Source organism: Scyliorhinus torazame, chromosome 4, assembly GCF_047496885.1.
Source record: "Scyliorhinus torazame isolate Kashiwa2021f chromosome 4, sScyTor2.1, whole genome shotgun sequence".
Lineage (NCBI taxonomy): Eukaryota > Metazoa > Chordata > Chondrichthyes > Carcharhiniformes > Scyliorhinidae > Scyliorhinus > Scyliorhinus torazame.
This window is the reverse complement of record NC_092710.1, coordinates 35,695,258-35,706,242: the sequence shown is the minus strand read 5'-3', so window position 1 is coordinate 35,706,242 and position 10,985 is coordinate 35,695,258. Positions and strand designations below refer to the sequence as shown.

Genomic DNA, 10,985 nt, shown 5'->3' with positions numbered 1-10,985 from the left:
GGGGTAAATGGTTCGGGGATTTACAAGCTAAGAACATTAACCGGGAGATCATGCGTCGCCTCGCAATAGATTTGCAAACAAGCATACCTCTCGCCTTAAGGTATTTTGATCGTTCCAGACGTGTTTCAGTGTAATTACCTGAGGAAGGAGCAGCGCTCCGGAAGCTAGTGACATCGGAACAAACCTGTTGGACTTTAACCTGGTGTTGTAAGACTTCTTACTGTGCTCGCCCCAGTCCAACGGCCGCATCTCCACATCAGTGTAATTAGCACCACATTATAAATGGGTAGTGCAGCTTTTAGAAAAAGACATTTCGAAGCATCAAATGTATTTGGCGTAGCCAGCAAACGACTGCATGTTAAGCAATCGGTTTGTTGAAGGTGGCAGCATTTGAGCCAAATTACTGGCAAGAGGGTTAGTAATTCCTGCACAGCGCTGCTGATCTATTCATTGCCGCAATTTCAAGGTAGGCTGATGTGACATCGTACCGTGTCTGTTTGCAACGCTGCCTGGAGCAGATTAGCCTGAAATATTGCAATGAAGGTGACGTAAAGCACAGTTCAGAGCGACGTGAATTGTCATCTGCAGGAGTTCGCTATTGATTAGGAGACGTTGGACACATTTGTGACACAGAAATGTAAAAGAACGATCGTTTTTCAGAAAAAGAGGCAGATACTGTCCAAGAGGCGCCAAGCAGTTAAAGGGGACTCTGCGCCGCCGCAGCGGAGTCAAAATGCCGCTCCAGCTTGCCGGAAAAGTGGAAATTATTTCACGATATGGTTATTTCGTTGGCCAGTACGGGGATTGATCCCGCGACCTTGGCGTTATTAACACCACGCTCAAACCACCTGAGCTAACCCGCCATGCATGTACTGTTGGCTGGAGTGACCATGCCGTTTCCAAATTCACTCCAGTCCTGAATGGTGGGCTCGTCTGACATGTTGCGTGGCTATTTCCAACGTTGCCTGGAGCAGATTTGCCTGAAAATTGCAGTAATTGGAGGTAAGACATTGTTCATAATGACGTGAGTTGTCACCGCTGTAGACTAGGAAACTTTGGAAACATGTTACCGACACGTTTGTGGCGCAGAAATGTAAAAGAATGAAAAAATGGCAAATATTATCCAAGAGGAGTCAAGCAGATAAAAGGGAGCCTGCGCTGCCAAAGGTCAGTAATAATGCCGCGACAGTAGCACACGTCAGTTTGCCTCTAAACATATGAGGCAAGCAGATCACTTCGCGACAGAGTTGTTTTGTGGACCCGTACGAGGATCAAACCCGCGACCTTGGCGTTATCAGCACCACGCTCTAACGATTGACCTGCACACAACATCCCAAGTGGGGGTGTACCAATGTCTTGTACAACTTCAACAAGACGTCCCAACTCCTGTATTCAATGTTCTGACCAATGAAACCAAGCATGCCGAATGCCTTCTTCACCACCCTGTCCACCTGCGACTCCACCTTCAAGGAGCTATGACCCTGTACTCCTAGATCTCTTTGTTCTGTAACTCTCCCCAACGCCATACCATTAACTGAGTAGGTCCTGGCCTGATTTGATCTGCCAAAATGCATCACCTCACATTTATCAAAATTAAACTCCATCTGCCATTCGTCGGCCCACTGGCCTAATTGATCAAGATCCCGTTGCAATCCTAGATAACCTTCTTCACTATCCACTGTGCCACCAATCTTGGTATCATCTGCAAACTTACTAACCATGCCTCCTAACTTCTCATCCAAATCATTAATATAAATCACAAATAACAGTGGACCCATCACCGATCCCTGAGGCACACCACTGGTCACAGGCCTCCAGTTTGAAAAACAACCCTCTACAACCACTCTCTGTCTTCTGTCGTCCAGCCAATTTTGAATCCAATTGGCAACATCAACCTGGATCCCGTGAGCTTTAACCTTCTGCAACAACCTACCATGCGGTACCTTGTCAAAGGCTTTGCTAAAGTCCATGTAGACAACGTCTACTGCACTGCCCTCATCTACCTTCTTGGTCACCCCCTCAATAAACTCAATCAAATTTGTGAGACATGATTTTCCACGCACAAAGCCATGCTGACTGCCCCGAATCAGTCCTTGCCTCTCTAAATGCTTGTAGATCCTGTATCTAAGAATACCTTCGAGCAACTTACCTACTACAGACGTTAGGCTCACCGGTCTGTAGTTCCCAGGCTTTTCACTGCTGCCCTTCTTCAACAAGGGCACAACATTCGCTACTCTCCAATCGTCAGGCACCTCACCTGTGGCTGCCGATGATTCAAATATCTCTGACAGGGGACCTGCAATTTCCTCCCTAGCCTCCCACAACATCCTGGGATACATTTCATCAGGTCCTGGGGATTTATCTACCTTGATGCGCTTTAAGACTTCCAGCACCTCCTCCTCTGTAATATGCACACTTCTCGAGACATCTCTATTTATTTCCCTTAGTTTCCTAACATCCATGCCTTTCTCCACCGTGAATACCAATGAGAAATATTCATTCAGGATCTCACCCAACTCTTGAGGCTCTGCACATAGATGCCCTTGTTGATCCTTACGCGGCCCTACTCTGTCCCTAGTTACTCTTTTTCCCTTTATGTATCTGTAGAAGCTCTTTGGATTCTCCTTCGCATTATTTGCCAAAGTAATTTCATGTCCCCTTTTTGCCCTCCTGATTTCCCTCTTAACACTATTTCGACAATCTCTATACTCTTCAAGGGATCCACTTGATCCCAGTTGTTTATGTACGTCATATGCCTCCTTCTTTTTTTTGACCAGAGTCTCAATATCTCGAGTCATCCAGGGTTCCCTACTTCTACCATCCTTGCCCTTCACTCTAATGGGAATGTGCTTACCCTGAACCCTGTTTAACACATTTTTAAAAGCCTCCCATTTACAAGCCGTCCCTTTGCCTGCCAAAAGTCTATCCCAATCTACCGCTGAAAGTTCCTGTCTGATACCATCAAAATTGGCCTTGCCCCAATTAAGAATTTTAACTCTTGGGCCAGACCTATCATTCTCCATAGCTGTCTTAAAACTAATGGAGCTATGGTCACTTGTCCCAAAGTGATCCCTCACTAACACTTCTGTCACTTGCCCTTCCTTATGTCCCAAGACGAGGTCAAGTTTTGCCCACTCTCTAGTCGGTCCATCCATATACTGAATGAGAAATTCCTCCTGAATACACTCAACAAGTTTCCCTCCATCCAAGCCCCTAATGCTATGGCGGTCCCAGTCAATGTTGGGAGAGTTTAAGTCCCCTACTATTACCACCCTATTTTTCTTGCAGCTATCTGTAATCTCCTTACATATTTGCTCCTCAATTTCCCGCTGACTATTTGGGAGCCTGTAGTACAGTCCTGTCAAGGTGATCTCTCCCTTCTTATTTTTCAGTTCCACCCATACAGACTCAGTTGGCGAACCCTCGGATTTATCCCCTGTAAGTACTGCCGAGATGTGCTCCCTAATCAAAAACGCCACTCCCCCTCCTCTCTTACCTCCTGTTCTATCCTTTCTATAGCGTCTGAACCCCAGAACATTGAGCTGCCAGTCCTGCACCTCCCTTAGCCATGTTTCAGTCATAGCTATAATATCCCAGTCCCATGTGCCCATCCATGCCCTGAGTTCATCCGCTTTGCCCGTCAGGCCCCTTACATTGAAATAAATGCAGTTTAATGTCGACTTTCCCTGCTCTCTGCCCTGCTTTCTCCGGTCTTGCTTTACACACTCTCACTTCCTGCCTTTTGTTTCCGTCCCCACTGACTTCCTACATCGGTTCCCATCCCCCTGCCACATTAGTTTAAACCCTCCCCAACTGCACTTGCAAATTAGCAATTCTGTCAGATTTCAGATTCAACTCGCCTAAAAGCTCATAATCAGCAAAAAAATAATAATAAATCAGCATAACGCAAATATTTCAGGGATCAATCTTAAAGCGATGGGCAGAGATTTCTCCTTGTAATGATGGCATTATTCACACAAAGGAGAATAGATGAAACCTTGAACACCGTGGAATGCAAAGGCGACGGTCCTTGGCTGGAAACTGGGATTGGAACAGACAGGGGTTTGAGGGGCAGCAGAGGCACAATGGGCCGATGGGCTTCTTTCCCAGTGGATTAACTCGATGAGTTCAGGCCAGCGTCGATCCTCGGGATTTAAAATGATCGCCCGAACAGGGACTTGAACCCTGGACCCTCAGATTAAAAGCCTGACTGAGCTACCCGGGCTGTGAGCAATGTTGCATGTAGTGACCTCATTCCCCCTTCGGTGTTGCTCCTCTCGATCCGTGTTGCCCGTATTTCCTCTTCTTATGCTGTGCCTCTCCTCCAGAAGAAACCGCTGCTTCCTTTGCCCTGCGCCACTCTCTGAATCCGGACAGCATATCAGCAGCTCCGCCTCTGGATTCAGGGCGAGTTCAGAGCTGTGCTGCTCTTCGGCGCTTCACTCCGATACTCCGCCCAGCGAGTCCCTTTCCTGGAGACTGGTTATTCCCAGTTGGGTTTGGGACAGTCACTTCCTGACTCTCAATGACTCAACATTCTGACTCAAGGCACGCTTGCTTCAAAACTGTTCTTTACAAAAGCGAAACCTCCCCTTTGCCTAACAACTTCCGCGCCGTTCCGGCGTCCCCGAACAGGCGCCTGAATGTGGCGACGAGGGGCTATTCACAATAACTTAATTGAAGCCCACTCGTGACAATAAGCAATTTTCATTTCATTTTCATTTCATTAAACACTCTTTCATTTTAAGTCTTTTTCGAGAATTGCCTGGCTAAAAGAGCCAGGAGTCCTGAAGTCCAAGGTGGCCTTCAGGACGCGCGACAACGCAGAATCACCGAGCAGAAACTTATAGCCAAGTTCCCACATGAGTGCGGCCTCAACCGAGACCTGGGATTCATGTCGCATTACATTCATCCCCACCATTTGGCCTGCGAAATCCTACCAGCTGTCCTGGCTTGACACAATTCACACCTCTTTAACCTGTGGTTACCACATCTCTGGATCTGTAAAGATTTAATCACCTGCTAATGGTCGCATTCCAAGCATTGTCTGGCATCTTTGAATCTGTCTATATATATGTTTCTGGAACATACCTCTTCATTCATCTGAGGAAGGAGCAGCGCTCCGAAAGCTAGTGACATCGAAACAAACATGTCGGACTTCAACCTGGTGTTGTAAGACTTCGTACTGTGTTAAAATGAAAGACAAGAATAGAAAAGCAATCTGAACAACATGTTGTTTTATTACCTCTTACCGTCAAAGAGAGTTATCACACTCAGTAAAATATACATTTTGTTGCACACACGCTCCTACTGGCAGAGGTAGTGAGATCTGTAGCCTATCAATACTTTATTGAGTCCTGTGGGCAGCCGCTTTTAATATAATTAAGGGAACCAGAGGAGAAGTGACGGCTGCATTAATGGACTTACCCCTTTATTTGAAACAGCCATTCAGAGTCTACGTGCTTACTAATATTCTTGGCTGCGTGCAGTTGGGATCCGTAACAAGGGAAACTCTTTTTTACTTTCGCTGAGAACTTTTCAACTATTTACAGAATCAAATTATAATGAGGGCGCTAAAACAAACCGCTTGGACTCGTCCCCGGCTCTCCAAAGGAATATCATGATGTCCTGCGATTCCTGTCTTTCCCATATCCCCGGATTCCTATCAATTTATAGTCACTGTCAAATTATCCACGATTACCTGTCCACTTATCGAGATATGACTTGTAAAGTCCCCACATTTGTACTAAATAATCCAAATCTTTATGACCATTTGACCAATTTTGATTGCAAGCATGGGATATCGGTGACGATCGCTCGCTAAACATTTACTGCACATCGCTGATTGTCCTTGAACTCAATGGTATGCTCATCCATTTCTGAGGTGATTAAGGAGCCAACCACATCTCTGTCGATTTGGAGTGACATGTTGGCCAGGTCAGGTCTGGACGGCAGAGTTCCTTCCTCAAAGGAAGTGATTTTTTAATAAATACATTCCGGTTTGTCAACTGAACTCAAATCCCATTTACAGTGTTGCGATTGGAACTCGGATCCTCACAGTATGAACCTGGGTCTTTGGATTAGTTGTCTAGCAAGAGACAATACCACTGTGCTCCCACCTTCCCCGTGCTGAGCAAACCGGCGTTCAGCAAGCCCTTTCCATGTAGGGAAGAAAATAAGTTCAGAATTATCTCATTGCCACTCGCCAATTACCTGCCCTCTGCTATTTTGATGCTCATCTTTGGACCGGTGAAAAGAAGCAGTGCTGTAAACGCCAACCATTGACACGCGAACCTAACAATGCGCAACCGTATTCGGAAAGCAGCAACACCTTTCCACAGCAGAGACACACACCATCAGTTGGAAGGCGATTGATCACAGATATGTTTTTAGTTGCCCTCAGAATGACATCAATACGTTCCATGCCACCACCAGACTAACCATTGACTACTCTCCAGAATTGGTAGCCTTCTTGGATACACTAACCATCAAGGGCGGTGGCCTCAGCACTTCGCTTTACCGCAAGCCCACGGATAACCTCACGATGCTCCACTTCTACAACTTCCACCCGAACCACATCAAAGAAGCTATCCCCTATGGACAAGTCCTCCGTGTACACAGGATCTGCTCAGGCGAGGAGGAACAAAACCGGCATCTACAAACACCGAAAGACGCCCTTGTAAGAATGGGATATGGCGCTCAACTCATCGATCCACAGTCCCAACGTGCCACAGCAAAAAACCGCAGCGATCTCGACAGAAGACAAACACGGGACACAACCGACAGAGCACCATTCGTCGTCCAGTACGTCCCCGCAGCGGAGAAACTTCGACATACTTCTTCACAGCCTTCAACACGCCATCGCCGAAGATGAACATTTTGCCAAGTCCATCCCCACAACCCCTTGCCTTCAAACAACCGCACAACCTCAAACAGACCATTGTTTGAAGCAAACACCCCAGCCTTCAGGAGTACAGCGACCACAACGCCACAGAACCCTGCCATGGCAATCTCTGTAATACCTGCCAGATCATGGAAATTGGTACCTCCATTACCATCCATCAAGGTATGCGGTACATACTTTTATGACTCGGCCAATGTCCTCTGCATCACACGGTGCTGGAAATGATGTCCCCAGGCGTGCTACATTGGCGAGACCAAGCATACGCTGCGACAACGGACGACTGGACATTAAGCAAGAATTGCAAGGCAAGAATGTTCCCTTCCAACCGTGGAACATTTCAGCAGTCAAGGACATTCAGTCTCTGATCTTCGGGTATGCGCTCTCCATGACTTCCTTTAGGATACGTGACAACGCCGAGCAGAAACTGATAGCCGAGTTCTGCTGTGCGCAAGAGTACGGCCCCAACGGGGAGCTTTGAGTCATGTCTCATTACATTCACCCCCTACTATGTGGCCTGAGCTTCCGAAATCCTACCAACAGCACTGGCTTCTGACAATTCACACCTCTTTAACCTGTGATTATGCCTCGCCCCAGACCCACCGTCTAGACCTGTAAAGACTTAATTACCTGCAAAGACTCGCATTCAAAGTACCATCTTGCATCATTGAATTTTCCCATATATCTGTTTGTGGAACCCACCTCTTCATTCACCTGATGAAGGATCTGCGCTCCGAAAGCTCGTGATTCGAAACAAACCTGTTGGACTATAACATGGTGTTGTAAAACTTCTTACTGTGCCCACCCCCAATCCAACGCCGGATTCTCCACACCATAATTTCACAAGAGCTCGTTCCAACAAGAGACTTTTCAAATCTTCGAACACGCTCTGCCATTCGATACCATGGTGGCTGATCTCCGCTCTGCCTTAACACCTGCCCATTCTCCATTACCCCGCAACCCATTACCAAATAGAAACATATATCCTCCTTTAATTTACTCAAAGTCCCGGCATGCACTGCACTCTGGGTTAGTGAACCGCTTATCCAAAAACTATGACCCCTCATTCTGGATTATCCCACAAGGGGAAGCATCCACTCCACTCGACTTTATCAATTCATTTCATCATCTTATATATCTCCGTTAGACCACCTCTCATTCCTCTAATCTCAACAGAGTATAGGCCTCAACTGCTCAATCTTACTTCACAAGACACACTCCTTACCTCTAGAGTCCAGTGAGTCTCCTCTCACCAGCCCCTCTGAAGCAATTACACCCCTCCTCAAATAAGGGATGCCAAAACTTTACACTTTTCTCCAGATGCGGTTTCATCAACGCATTGTACATTTTCCAGTACCACGTCCCTACTTTGTACTTCATCCCATGAGCTATAAGTTCCATAATTCCATTTGCCTCATGATTACCTGCTGTACATACTGTTCTGAGAATCGTGCACGAGGACACCCAGATCCCTCTGCACTGAATCACGTTGAGATTTATCTCCATTTAGATGGGGAAAGTAGTAATTGCTCAAGGGGGACCGGTCAGTGTTGAATTAAGGAGTCCTGAATAAGGCAGGGGTAACGTGGGTGGGGGATATGGAAGTGAATACTTGCTATCAGTATTGGGGAGAGGGACCAAGAGAAAGCATGAATTAATCAAATCATTATGGGCGAAGGTAGAGAGACATGACTGGTTGAATGGCTCATTCTGGAGCCGGTGCTGACATGATGGTCCGCATGACATTCCCCTACGCTGTAAATGTTCTGATTCTATGATTCAGAATTTATCACCCCCAATCCCTCTCCTCCTGGGCTGGGTGGCGGTTGACGGCGGAAAACGTTGCAGACTATGCAATAGTGGTAGGACTGGATAGATTTCCAGAGATTGAGAGACAATAAGCGCCTGGGTGTGTTCAACCGATATTGTGGGTTGTTGGGATTTGAGGATGTTACCTCGGTGGGTGCAGTTTCAGTGACTGAGAATGGTAGAATGATAGGGGGTTAAAGGGATTGAAGGTATTTCATGATAAATGAAGATTGTAGGGGTTGGGAAAGTTTTGAAGGATAAATGGGAAAGCCAGACTATTGAAGTGTTTGGAAGCATAGACAAAACTGTTAACTCTTGCTCTGCTGGATCGGGGTCAATCGGAGATCCGTAAATGGAGGAGATGATACCTGAATGAAATTGGCACTACAGATAGCTCAGGACAAATTGGATTTTCCGTTAAAGAGTGCATAACCTTTCTGTCCATGGTATTTGTGAGCGGCTTAATACATTCATTGGAGGAAGCATTATCAGACTCTCCATGTTTCTTTCACCTCCTCCAACCAAATAATTTTACACGCATTAAGGCACATCTGGGGAATGACCCACGGCAATGATCAACAAGAACCTTTTCGCTTTCTGCTCCCACCAATCGAAATCTGAATCCTCTTCCTGCACAATGTTTGCTCCCTGCCAATTTCTAAGACAAACGTGAGGAATACAGGCACATGGACTGGTTTAAGGACTGTTTTATTAATTGATCCAGTGTGACAAATTATATGCTTACTCACAAAACTCGAAAAACACATTCAAATGTCATTGCCCAAAGTCCAATGACAGTCATGTTTTCTACATAGATTACGTTGCAATCTGAGTTGTTCTTGTACCAAAATGGACGTTAAGAAATATCAAACTGTTCATTACAGGAAATGCATTGACACCTAATTTGCCCACATAGATTGTGTTGCACTTTAAGGTGCTTGAATCCAATTGTGATACATATGATTAAATGCGTCAATTCAATGTGGGCCATACGGTTAGAGAGAGTGTACACGATTCCCGTCACAAGGTGTATTTTGGGTTCAAGGTCGGAGTTAGCCAGGCTTCCCATTGTGACTCTGCGGCCATGCTTTAGAACGACCCGAAGCATATTGCCCTTGGGTCTGGAATGTGCCACTTTGTAGCACTTGGTCGGGAACAACAATCAGCACCGGAAGGCCAAGACACATAAGGTACCCATTTACCCCCAACATCTTTTCACTGGCAGAGGAGGTTCTACTCAGCCTACTTCCACGGTTCCAGCTCTTGGCATGCAGGACCACAAGTCTACCTGAACACGCGAAGCATAATTCTTCCTCTTCCACCATTTCAGACAGTGCACCCCAGAAATCCACCGTCCTCCGGCTTTAAATGTTTGATGTTCTGGATGCTATGGGCGTGCGCAAACGCGCTGCGTTGTGGGGATATGATAAATTACTCTGGTTTGGCGGCCGTGATGTGCTGGTCTTGACGAGCGGCCGCATGGGATTATTTTGTTAGTCTCTGGCATTTCCGTAAAATGCTATGTTCACGAAGCGTGGTGCGTGAGCTTGAGGTTATGTATTATAGTCGAGTGAAGGATGTCCCTGAAACAATATGGAGGTCTGCGTGTTGGAATGGTGGCGTTTTATAGAACCATCTCATTACCCGGAGGATATAGCTTCCGATTTTGAATAGAAACTGGCAGCGATTGAAATGATCCAATCGTTGTTGCTTTCCAAGACAGGTTTTGAGATAAATAGATTATGTCACAAAGCAGACACGATATGATTTACCCTAATTTGGCTGTTTTCGTTAGAGAGAAGAAGGTTAAGAGGTGACTTAATTGAGGCACACAAGATGATCAGAGGATTGGATAGGGTGGACAGTGAGAGCCTTTTTCCTCGGATGGTGATGTCTAACACAAGGGGACATAGCTTTAAATTGAGGGGAGATAGATATAAGACAGATGTCAGAGGTAGGTTGTTTACTCAGAGAGTAGTAAGGGCGTGGAATGCCCTGCCTGCAACAGTAGTTGACTCACCAACACTAAGGGCATTCAAATGGTCATTGGATAGACATATGGACGATAAGGGAATAGTGTAGATGGGCTTTAGAGTGGTTTCACAGGTCGGCGCAACATCGAGGGCCGAAGGGCCTGCACTGCGCTGTAATGTTCTATGTTCTATGATGTCATTTCGGTTTCTCCAAACAGAAAATAAATGTTGCAACATTCTACTCCCCCCCCCCCGCCGCGGGATTCCACGGTGTATAAATGATCCGACCTGGGAAAGTATAT

The 10,985-nt window shown here is 46.2% G+C and overlaps 1 non-coding gene across 1 annotated transcript; it reads right to left on the bottom strand.

Annotated features, from left to right (window-relative positions):
* Window positions 1-789: 789 nt before the first annotated feature.
* trnai-aau (transfer RNA isoleucine (anticodon AAU)) lies at window positions 790-863 on the bottom strand. Its single transcript has one exon. It is a non-coding gene; the product is annotated as a tRNA-Ile (tRNA).
* Window positions 864-10,985: the final 10,122 nt, after the last annotated feature.